General features: G+C 32.9%; 1 non-coding gene across 1 annotated transcript; it reads right to left on the bottom strand.

The window, feature by feature from the left end:
• Positions 1 to 7677: 7677 nt before the first annotated feature.
• On the bottom strand, positions 7678 to 7785 carry LOC127745053 (small nucleolar RNA R71). The gene has a single exon (XR_008006242.1). It is a non-coding gene; the product is annotated as a small nucleolar RNA R71 (small nucleolar RNA).
• Positions 7786 to 10640: the final 2855 nt, after the last annotated feature.

The following is a 10640-nucleotide window of genomic DNA, read 5'->3' as shown; positions in this document are numbered from 1 at the left end:
TTCGTTAGTATTTATATTTTTATTCTATTATTTACTTCATTATCTATATCTATAACAATATATAATGGCAAAATATGGAATAACTAACCTTAACAGAGTATTGGATAAGTTTAAAGAAAAATTTATGTATTTATGTGTTATATTTTATTTTTGTGGTTGACAAAGCTCGCATCAGAATATTATAATTCATTTTGCATCTATATTCATTCATCTAAATTCATTTATGGAATACCTTACAAAAATCATATTTAAAATCTTATAATAATTTTATATTTTGAAATTCAAAATTTTGTATTTTTGTTTTTATTCAAGGTTTATTTTTGTATTTTATTTTGGTTATATTAATGAAAAAGTATTAATATTAATTTTAATTTTTAATTTTTAGGATAAATAAAAAGGCGTGACCTTCTTAAAATTAGATTATTCAAAAATTACTTATTATAGAAGAAGTTAAGTTTACTTTTTCACTATACGAGTAAATATGATTTACTTTTAAATGTAATAAAAATAAATATGAATTTATTTTATTTTTTAAAATTTATATTCATTATTAAAATTACGATATAATGGATGTACTTTTATAAAAAATAAAAAAGACTCAATAATTATTTTTTTTGTCTAAAAAAATATGACTCAATAATTATAAAATTTAATTTAAACAACCATAGATAAATAAAATAAGTAATCAAAAAACAAACATAAAATTTAACTTTTTTTAGTTTATGTGGTTAAATCATAATATTCTCATATATAAATGACATAAAATTCAATATTATCTTTTTTTAGAGCCTTCTATTTTTTTCCAGTTTTTATGCTTATTTTTGTCCTTTATTTTAATTTTATTAAAACAAAAGTATTAAACTAAAAGAATTGTTGTGATGACTAAAAGTGATGACAAAAAATAATAAAATCTGATAGGTTCTAGTATTTTTTATTTTTGAAGTAGTATTTTTAAGGTAGTGTTCACTTTTGAGCGTAATAATTATGAACTAATATATAGTGGTAATTAATTGTGATCAAAGAAGAAAAGATGGAAGGAAAATAAGAAAAGGGGAAAATAAAAGAGAACAAGCTAATACAGTGTGTGTTTGGATTACAGTTTGTAAATGGAAATTTGCATAAAATTGATTTTGCAAACTTGATTTTGATGGAAAGTAAGTTTGTGTTAACGTGATTTATATTTGACAATCTTTATATCAAAATGGATTATAGTAAAATAAATATTGTTTGAATTATACTACTCAAAATCACTTTTAAATGAAAAATTAATAAAAGAGACATCAATTTAAATAATTTTTTATATTATCCTATCATTTTACTTTAGATATTAGAATAGATCTTATTAATTCATTTTATAATAAAATTAATATTTACTTACTAAATTAAAGTAACATATAAAAGTTGTCAAAATATATTTTAAAAATAAAACCACTAATAAATATTAAATTAAAAGATAAAATACTAATAAAATACATAAAAATAATATCTTATACCAAATTAGTACATAAGAACTTTAATATTTCTACTGCATGTAATTAATAATTGGATCTCTAATCGAGTCTCGAACACGGTCTATTTTTGCAGAAGAGCTAATGGTTAAAGTTTGATCTGAGCTTTCACCAATATAACTATTATCTTCTCCATAAAAAATATTTACATGTTCATATTAATTAAATTCAGTATCTGTTTCAAAATGTCTTCTAATAAGATTATGAATAGCCATTAATAAAAATAAGTAAAAAATATATAAAAAAGGTCAATGTAAAAATAAGTAAAATAGTGGTGGTGAGACAATGATAATGATATATATGTGTATAGAAAATAGTAAAAAAAAATAAAATAAAATTTAAAAATTATGAAAGAATAATCAAACTAAAGATAATTTAAGATGTTGAATATAAAATTAAAAAAATAAAAATTTTTAGCCATTAAAATTATGCAAAAAAAAAGTGCTTTTAAATATAAATTTTTATATATGTTTTAAATTAAATAAAATTAAAAAAATAAATAAATTTATAAACATTTATAATTTTTTGTCTTGATTATTACACATAATAACAACACAATAATTTTAGTACTGTTGAGGTTGAGAACAACAATAATAATAATTTTTTTTCGGTAAACAATAATAATAATTTGATAATGACAAAACATTATTTATTAGGTTAAAAGGTCAAATATTTTGTAATGTGTGTGGTTATTGTGCAAAAATAATAAAAGACAACCAAACAAGCCCAACTTCCATGGCAAACAATCTCTCTTCTCCTAGAACCCGTAATTCACGTGAAATATTCTCAAAAATAAGGATGAAAAGATGTTTCACAAGCTAAATGACATATTCAGAAGTGAGTTCAAGTAAAGTAAAAAAATGGTCTACCAAACTTAAGCATTGAAAAGGACAACCAAAAAAAAAAAGGTTAAAATTAGAGGCAAAAAAAAAATCGAAATCAGATTTAGTACAGAAGCTAATTAAGAAAGCTGAGTACCATTTATGTAACCACCCTAACTTGTTGAAATAACCATATTTTCTATTGCACATTTTTGCATAAGAAGAAAATGGAGGTTGCCTTTCTTTATTGTAAATCAAAGGATAAAATTAAAACTTGGAGCCAAAAAATGGATTAATGGCTCAGATTTTTTAAGTCAAAAAAAAAAGAAAAAAAAAAGCAGTTAGGTCAAAATTCAAGCTAATTCTACTGGCTATGAAACTCCGCTGTTGTTCCTTTTTTTCTACATCTCTATTCTGATTTTTGCAGAAGAACACAAAGTCAAAGGTGCTCTCCTGTTTAAAATTGGTATCCTCACCAAACTTAAATTTTGCAAGCTTTACTCTTATATAAAATGGTAAATGGCCAGAAATTGAATTAAGGAGAGTGAACACATTATTTGGGTCTTCATAGCTTTTGCATGATACCTTTTTCTCTTTCATGGTTTTACATTGAATTTTCTGTTCTTCAATTTTATCTTTCTTTGTTTCAAATCAATGAAAAAAAAAGTAAATTAGTGAGGAATCGGTAAAAGCCCTTGAGAGAAAAGGCAAAGAGAGTAAGCTTGGAAAAAAGTCAAAAATTATGTCAATATCTTTTGTTATTATTTTTATTTTGTGTTCTTAAACTTGAGAGGTTTCCTTACTAAGTTGGGTGAGAACTTAGTGTTGAGAGTCTAGAGAGTAAACCTAGCCAAATCAAGCTTGGTTAGAAGTTTGGTTTGTCCCTGATAGGATTAGGTTGAATCTTTGGGAATTGGTATTTGTAAATCTTTGACAAAAATAGTAGAAATTTCACCACAATTGTCGTAGAGACTGAATGTAGGCCACATTGCACATGGTGATTAAACCAGACTATATGGCTGTATTATTTTCTCTTCTCTGCACGCTCTTTCTATTTTGCTCGTTACGAGACAAAATAAATTTGTCTCCTGCTCAATCAACTTCACAGAAGTCACTACAACACAAAGTATTAACTTCTCATCATTGCTTTCAGTAAAAAACAAAATGAATTTGTCTCCTGCGTAATTAATGTTACAGATTTCATAGCAACTTGATCTTAAATCCTGGTATAAAATTTAAAGTGTATAAGATTAAAAAAAGACTATAGATTCAATCTCCATTTTTCTTGGTCATTGAGAACTTTCAATTGGTATCAAGAGCATGATCTCAAGGAATTAAGCCTCACATGTTGGAACAAAGATTTAATGGGCAACAACATGGGTGTAAACATTGTGGCTTACACACTCACTGAGGGTCAATCCAATAATAGACCTCCTTTTTTTAATAGCAAGGACTACACTTACTAGAATGAGAGAATACGATTTTCGCCAGTCCAACAATTTCTATCGACTACAATATCTGAAAAATAATTGTGAATGGTCCACAAGTCCCAACAATCACAACTGCTGAATGAGTTGTCACTCCTAAAGAATAATCTGAATGGAATGATGAAGATACAAAAAAAGTGGAGCTAAATGTCAAAGCAATCAACATGACGTATTGTGATGAGCGGATAATTTATACGCTTTTTGGCATTATTTTTAGGTAGTTTTTAGTAGGATCTAGCTACTTTTAGGGATGTTTTTATTAGTTTTTATGCAAAATTCACATTTCTGGACTTTACTATGAGTTTGTGTATTTTTCTGTGATTTCAGGTATTTTCTGGCTGAAATTGAGGGACCTGAGCAAAAATTTGATAGGAGGCTGACAAAGGACTGCTGATGCTGTTGGATTCTGACCTCCCTGCACTCAAAATGGATTTTCTGGAGCTACAAAACTCCAAATGGCGCGCCCTCAATTGCGTTGGAAAGTAGACATCCAAGGCTTTCCAGAAATATATAATAGTCTATACTTTATTCGAGTTTAGACGATGCAAACTGGCGTTCAACGCTAGTTCCATGCTGTATTCTGGAGTAAAACGCCAGAAACACGTCACAAACCAGAGTTAAACGCCAAAAATACGTTACAACTTGGCGTTTAACCCCAAGAGAAGCCTCTACACGTGTAAAGCTCAAGCTCAGCCCAAGCACACACCAAAGTGGGCCCCGGAAGTGAATTTCTGTACTTAGACTTATTTCTGTAAACCCTAGTAACTAGTTTAGTATAAATAGAACTTTTTACTATTGTACTGACATCTATCTTTGGACGAGCTTTTGGAACATCTTTGATTATTGTTAGTCCTTAGACATTGGGGGCTGGCCTCACGGCCATGCCTACCTTATTTTCACTTATGTATTTTCCACGGTGGAGTTTCTACACACCATAGATTAAGGTGTGGAGCTCTACTGTACCTCGAGTATTAATGCAAAGTACTATTGTTCTTCTATTCAATTCATGCTAATTCTTATTCTAAGATATTCGCTGCACTTCAACATGATGAATGTGATGCTCCGTGACAGTCATCATCATTCTCACCTATGAACGCGTGACTGACAACCACTTTCGTTCTACCTTAGAACGAGCGTGTATCTCTTAGCCTCCATTCCGAAAGATCAGAGTCTTCGTGGTATAAGCTAGAATTATTGGTGGCCATTTCTAAGATCTGAAAAGTCTAAACTTTGTCTATGGTATTCCAAGTTGGATCTGAGATGGGATGACTGTGACGAGCTTCAAACTCGCGAGTGTTGGGTGTAGTGACAGAGCAAAAGAATCACTGGATTCTATTCCGACATGATCGAGAACCGACAGATGATTAGCCGTGCTGTGACAGAGCATTTGGACCATTTTCACTGAGAGGATGGGAAGTAGCCATTGACAACGGTGACGCCCTACATACAGCTTGCCATGGAAAGGAGTAAGAATGATTGGATGAAAGCAGTAGGAAAGCAGAGATTCAGAAGAAACACAGTATCTTCATGCGCTTATCTGAAATTCCCACCAATGAATTACATAAGTATCTCTATCTCTATTTTATGCTTTATTTATTTTTATATTCGAAAACCATTATAACCATTATAATCCGCCTGACTGAGATTTAGAAGATGACCATAGCTTGCTTCATACCAACAATCTCCATGGGATCGACCCTTACTCACGTAAGGTTTATTACTTGGACGACCCAGTGCACTTGCTGGTTAGTTGTGCGAAGTTGTGAAAAAAAGTGATATTACAATTGCGCGAACCAAATTGTTGGTGCCATTGAGATCACAATTTCGTGCACCAAGTTTTTGGCGCCGTTGCCGGGGATTGTTTGAGTTTGGACAACTGACGGTTCATCTTGTTGCTCAGATTAGGTAATTTTCTTCTTATTTTGTTTTCAAAAAATTTTCAAAAATCTTTCAAAATTTTTCTTCTTTTTCGTGTTTCCACAATTAATTTTTGAAAAAAAAACAAAAAAATTATAAAATCATAAAATCAAAAATATTTTTTGTGTTTCTTGTTTGAGTCTAGTGTCAATTTTTAAGTTTGGTGTCAATAGCATGTTTTTAAAATTTGTGCATTTTTTTTGAAAAACTCATGCATGGTGTTCTTCATGATGTTCAAGGTGTTCTTGATGAGTCTTCTTGTTTGATCTTCATATTTTCTTGTTTTGTATTTTTTCTTGTTTTTCATATGCATTTTTTAATCCATAATGTCTAAACATTGAAAATTTCTAAGTTTGGTGTCTTGCATGTTTTCTTCTCTTGAAAATTTTTCAAAAAAATAAATCTTGATGTTCATCTTGATCTTCAAAGTGTTCTTGGTGTTCATCTTGACATCCATAGTGTTCTTGCATGCATCATTGGTATTGATCCAAAATCTTCATGTTTTGGGTCATATTTGTGTTTCTCTCTCTCATCATTAAAAATTCAAAAATAAAAAAAATTTATATCTTTTCCTTATTTTACTCATAAATTTCGAAATCTTGGGGTTGACTTAGTCAAAAAATTTTAAAATTAGTTGTTTCTTGTTAGTCAAGTCAAGATTTCAATTTTAAAAATCTTATCTTTTCAAAACTTTTTCAAAAATCAAATCTTTTCCATTTTTCTTTTATATTTTCGAAAATTTTAAAAATTGTTTTTCAAAATATTTTTCTTAAATTCATTTCAAATTTTCGAAAACTTTACTAACAATCAATGTGATTGATTCAAAAATTTGAAATTTGTTACTTTCTTGTTAAGAAAGGTTCAATCTTTAAATTCTAGAATCATATCTTTTAGTTTCTTATTAGTCAAGTAGTCAATTTTAAATTTTAAAAATCAAATCTTTTCCAATCATATCTTTTTCAAAAATCTTTTCTAACTTCCTATCTTTTCAAAATTGATTTTCAAATCTTTTTCAACTAACTAATTGACTTTTTGTTTGTTTCTTATCTTTTTCAAAACCACCTAACTACTTTCCTCTCTCTAATTTTCGAAAATCACCTCCCTCTTTTTCAAAATTCTTTTAATTAACTAATTATTTTAAATTTTAATTTTAATTTTATTTCTTCTCTTAATTTTTGAAAATCACTAACCATTTTTCAAAAATAATTTTTGAAAACTTCTCTCTCTCATCTCCTTCTATTTATTTATTCATTTACTAACATTTCTCTTCATCTCAAAATTCGAACCCTCTCTTTTCCTCTGTGTTCGAATTTTTCTCATCCTTCTATTCTTTTCTTCTTCTACTCACATAAAGGAATCTCTATACTGTGACATAGAGGATTCCTCTTCCTTTTCTGTTCTCTTCTTTTTCATATGAGCAGGAGCAAGGACAAGGATATTCTTGTTGAAGCAGATCCTGAACCTAAAAGGACTCTGAAGAAGAAGCTAAGAGAAGCTAAAGCACAACAATCCAGAGAAAACCTTACAGAGAATCTCAAAAAAGAAAGAGACATGGCCGAACCCAATAACAATGTAAGGAAGATGCTTGGTGACTTTACTGCACCAAATTCCAACTTCCATTGAAGAAGCATCTCAATCCCTGCCATTGGAGCAAATAATTTTGAGTTGAAACCTCAACTAGTTGCTCTAATGCAACAGAACTGCAAGTTTCATGGACTTCCATAAGAAGATCCCTATCAGTTTTTAACTGAGTTCTTACAGATCTGTGATACTGTTAAGACTAATGGAGTAGATCCTGAAGTCTACATGCTCATGCTTTTCCTTTTTACTGTAAGAGACAGAGCTAGAACATGGTTGGACTCACAACCTAAAGATAGCCTGGACTCTTGGGATAAGCTGGTCACGGCCTTCTTGGCCAAGTTCTTTCTTCCTCAAAACCTGAGCAAGCTTAGAGTGGATGTTCAAACCTTCAAGCAAAAAGATGGTGAATCCCTCTATGAAGCTTGGGAAAGATACAAGCATTTGACCAAAAAGTGTCCTTCTGACATGCTTTCAGAGTAGACCAAGTTGGATATATTCTATAATGGTCTATCTGAATTCTCTAAGATGTCACTGGACCATTCTGTAGGTGGATCCATTCACCTAAAGAAAACGCCTACAGAAGTTCAAGAACTCATTGACATGGTTGCAAATAACCAATTCATGTACACCTCTGAGAGGAATCTTGTGAATAATGGGACGCCTCAGAGGAAGGGAGTTCTTGAAATTGATGCTCTGAATGCCATATTAGCTCAGAACAAAATATTGACTCAGCAAGTCAACATGATTTCTCAGAGTCTGAATGGATTGCAAAATGCATCCAACAGTACTAAAGAGGCATCTTCTGAAGAAGAAGCTTATGATCCTGAGAACCTTGCAATGGCAGAGGTGAATTACATGGGTGAAGCCTATGGAAACACCTATAATCCCTCATGGAGAAATCATCCAAATTTCTCATGGAAGGATCAACAAAAGCCCCAACAAGGCTTTAATAATGGTGGAAGAAACAGGTTTAGCAATAGCAAGCCTTTTCCATCATCTTCTCAGCAACAGATAGAGAATTTTGAGCAGAGCCCCTCTAGCTTAGCAAACATAGTCTCTGATCTATCTAAGGCCACTTTAAGTTTTATGAATGAAACAAGGTCCTCCATTAGAAACTTGGAGGCACAAGTGGGTCAGCTGAGTAAGAAAATCACTGAAACTCCTCTTAGTACTCTCCCAAGCAATACAGAAGAGAATCCAAAAAGAGAGTGCAAGGCCATTGATATAATCAAAATGGCCGAATCCAAAGAGAAATGGGAGGACTTGAATCCCAATGAGAAAGACCTCTGGGGACGTCTCCCAAACAGAAAGGAGTTCCCTATTGAGGACCTAAAGGAGTCTGAGGCTCATATAGAAACCATAGAGATTCTATTAAACTTCTTTCTACCATTCATGAGCTCTGAGAACTATTCTTCCTTTGAAGAGGATGAAGATGTAACTGAAGAGCAAGTTGCTCAATATCTAGGAGCCGTTATGAAGCTAAATGCTAATTTGTTTGGTAATGAGACTTGGAAAGATGAACCTCCCTTGCTCATTAGTGAACTAAATACATGGGTTCAGCAAACTTTACCTCAAAAAAAATAAGATCCTGGTAAATTCTTAATACCCTGTACCATAGGCACCATGACCTTTGAGAAGGCTCTATGTGACCTGGGGTCAAGTATAAATCTTATGCCACTCTCTGTAATGGAGAAACTGGGGATCTTTGAGGTACAAGCTGCAAAAATCTCATTAGAGATGGTAGACAAGTCAATAAAACAAGCTGATGGATTGGTAGAGGACGTGTTAGTGAAGGTTAAAGGCCTTTACATCCCTGCTGATTTTATAATCCTAGACACTGGGAAGGATGAGGATGAATGCATCATCCTTGGAAGACCCTTCCTAGCCACAGCAGGAGCTGTGATTGATGTTGACAGAGGAGAGCTAGTCCTTCAATTGAATGGGAACTACCTTGTGTTTAAAGCTCAAGGATCTTCCTCTGCAACCATGGAGAGGAAGCATGAAAAGCTTCTCTCAATACAGAGTCAAACAAAGCCCCCACAATCAAACTCTAAGTTTGGTGTTGGGAGGCCACAACCAAACTCTAAGTTTGGTGTTGAGAAGCCCCCACATTCAAACTCTAAGTTTGGTGTTGGGAGGCCCTCATCATGCTCTGAACATTTGTGAAGCTCCATGAGAGCTCACTGTCAAGCTATTGACATTAAAAAAGCGCTTATTGGGAGGCAACCCAATTTTTATTTATCTATATTTCAATTGTTCTTTTATGTTTTATTAGGTTTATGATCATGTGGAGTCACAAGACAATTGCAAAAATTAAAAACAGAATCAAAAACAGCAGCAGAAACAGCACACCCTGGAGGAAGAGTTTACTGGCGTTTAAACGCCAGTAAGGAGCATCTGGCTGGCGTTTAACGCCAGAACAGAGCATGAAGCTGGCGTTAAATGCCAGAAACAAGCAGCAGTCTGGCGTTTAAACGCCAGGATTGCACCCTGGGGAAAGCTGGCATTTAATGCTAGAAACAAGCATCAGGCTGGCGTTAAACGCCTGAAACAGGCTACATTTGGGCGTTCAACGCCAGAAACAAGCATAAGCTGGCGTTTAACACCAGAAACAGGTAATAGTCTGGCGTTAAACGCCAGGATTGCATACAGAGGGCATTTTACATGCCTAAATGGTGCATAGATGATTAATCCTTGACACCTCAGGATCTGTGGACTCCACAGGATCCCAATCTATCCCACTTCTCTCTTCTTCACACAATCCAATAACACTATACCCTTCACCAATCACCTCAATCTCTCTTTCCCATTACCCCTTCACCAATCACCTCAATCCACTCTTCCCCATAAACCCTCCATCCTTCTTCATTTTCACACAACACAACCCTCTCTTCTCCCCCTTAGCCGAATACACACCTCTCTCTCTCTCCTCCATATCTTCTTTTTCTTCTTCTATTCTTTCTTCTTTTGCTCGAGGGCGAGCAACATTCTAAGTTTGGTGTGGTAAAAGCATAGCTTTTTTTGTTTTTCCATAACCATTGATGGCACCTAAGGCCAGAGAAACCTCAAGAAAGAGGAAAGGGAAGACAATTGCTTCCACCTCTGAGTCATGGGAGATGGAGAGATTCATCTCAAGGGTCCATGGCTCAGTAGTAGAGCATTTGACTGCACATCAAGAGAGCCCACTCATGGACCTCAACAAGAGCATGAGGAATTTCCTCATCAAGATATCCCTGAGATACCTCAGGGAATATATTTTCCTCCACACAACTATTAGGAGCAACTAAGGATAGGAGCACCAAAATCACTAGGGATGAAGCAATAGA

The sequence above is a fragment of the Arachis duranensis genome, chromosome 2, assembly GCF_000817695.3.
Source record: "Arachis duranensis cultivar V14167 chromosome 2, aradu.V14167.gnm2.J7QH, whole genome shotgun sequence".
NCBI classification, from domain to species: Eukaryota; Viridiplantae; Streptophyta; class Magnoliopsida; order Fabales; family Fabaceae; genus Arachis; species Arachis duranensis.
The sequence above is the reverse complement of the archived record's forward strand: the minus strand, read 5'-3'. Positions and strand labels throughout refer to the sequence as shown.